The sequence below is a fragment of the Lactuca virosa genome, chromosome 7, assembly GCF_052849685.1.
Source record: "Lactuca virosa cultivar CGN04683 chromosome 7, Lactuca_virosa_CGN04683_v6, whole genome shotgun sequence".
NCBI lineage: Eukaryota > Viridiplantae > Streptophyta > Magnoliopsida > Asterales > Asteraceae > Lactuca > Lactuca virosa.
In genome coordinates, this window is record NC_136432.1 from 76517480 (window position 1) to 76519295 (window position 1816).

The 1816-nt window shown below is 32.3% G+C and overlaps 1 long non-coding RNA gene across 2 annotated transcripts; it reads left to right on the forward strand.

Moving 5' to 3' along the window:
* The first annotated feature begins 220 nt into the window (after positions 1–220).
* On the forward strand, positions 221–1374 carry LOC145123780 (uncharacterized). Of its 2 annotated transcripts, none has more exons than XR_013715308.1 (3): positions 221–542; positions 952–994; positions 1294–1374. It is a non-coding gene; the product is annotated as an uncharacterized LOC145123780 (long non-coding RNA). The 2 variants fall into 2 exon arrangements; XR_013715309.1 differs by having other exon boundaries at positions 221–334.
* The last annotated feature ends 442 nt before the right edge of the window (positions 1375–1816 follow it).

Here is a 1816-nt window from a genome sequence, read left to right on the forward strand (position 1 = left end):
AAAAAGTATGTTGCTATTTTTTGTTGAAAGAAATATATAAAATTAATGGATTAAATATTGATGTTTAAAACAACATTTGCGTAAGATTTAAAAATACTTTGCTATTTCTTCCAGATGATGTGCACGTGCTCATAAAAATATGATGTACCATAGAATTTAAAACTGACAGAAAAAGGCTTTGAATAGTATTGATAGCCTTTTTCGTTTTTGAGAGGCCCAAATGCTCTCCAAGAGATTGACTCTCTAATTGAATAAGTTCCAAGATAATGCCACGATTTCCGTTCTGATCGCTACCTACCGAAACGCGCTACAAAAGCGCGCCAAATTGCTATAGGTAAGAGAATCGGATCGGTTCCTAATCAATGTCCAATTAGGAGCCGATTGGTACTCAATCCGTATTTTCGGTCGTTAATTTTGTGTTCGGATTCCTATTTGATACACGATCTGAACGCCGAACTTGTAATTGGAGGGAATATATCGACCCTTCGAAAGAGGCAATGTCGACCTCGATTTCTATTCCATCTGATACAGAGCATTAACATGTACATATATACAACACATATACATGCCGAATTTCATCAATCATCATCCAATTTATGTTCATCTGTTCTACTCTTTTTCAATTTATGTTCTGTTTTTTATGTTATGTTTCTGTTTTAAACTTTCGATAACTAAGTGGTGTTCCTGTTTCTGTGTTGGTCATCAAGAACTTTTCTGGTTTGGAGTTTTGATAATTTATGTTGTTTGTAATTTTGTTTCTGTTTTGTAACCAACTGAAAGTTCCTGTAATCCTGTTTTTAAATCAAGCAATCAACTCCATGGTTACAGTTTGGTTGGCAACATCTTTATTCCATTCCATTCCATGATGAAATGAGTGATTGCATTACATGATCTTGTTTCCAAAGTCCTAACTAAAATTTTCTGATTAATTTTTTCTTTTTAAATGCATAGGAGTCCCGAGTGTGATGGAAATAAAGTTCTTGTTTCTCAACAGGTACATTTTGAACAGAAATTTTACACCAACTTTTAAACACTAAGCAAGAAAAGCCGGCAACTTGGATGTTTAAAACTGTGATCCTATTTCATGCTTATTGTTTTAAGGGTACATTGCTATTTGCTATTTCTTAATTATTGTTTTAAAGTTGGTTTAAAATTCAAAAAATAGCTGTTGGGGCTTATTACCGGACATTTGGATAGAATAGATAGGAAAAATTATGTTTCTTTTTACAGCACAGAAAATAATTCAGGGGTTTTAACGAATATAACAGAGTTAAATTTTTTTCATCGATGCAGGTCCTAATCTTCTTGAAGTATATTACTACTACATATATGATCAAATATGTACTCACTACTCCACAATAAATTAAATTTCAGTCAACCAAATTAAGATTTTATTCTTTGCTTGAAACTTTTATTATATCATGGGATTACTTCTTTTAGAACAATGCGGCAATTACTTGGGGAGGATGCAATCTTTAAGTGGCTTTTGTGGGCACCACAAATCAGCTACATCTTTCTTTTAAGATATGTAAGATGGTAGGAATATTGACAGAAAAAAAAAAAAAAGTTAAGAGTTAGTATTTATACCAGCAGGCAAGTACTGATGCTGTATCTACACCAGGCTAGTAGTTTGCAATGATGATTCTGTTGGAACACCAGATAATGAAAAAAAAGGATATCAAGTTGGTATAAATTAAACTTTAATGGTACTCCATGTACAATTAAAGTTTATTTTTAAATATAAAACACATAAGAACTAGTGTCCATGAAGGGAGAGTGATAAGTCTAATTTCAAGAAATTAATGCTTCTCTCCTA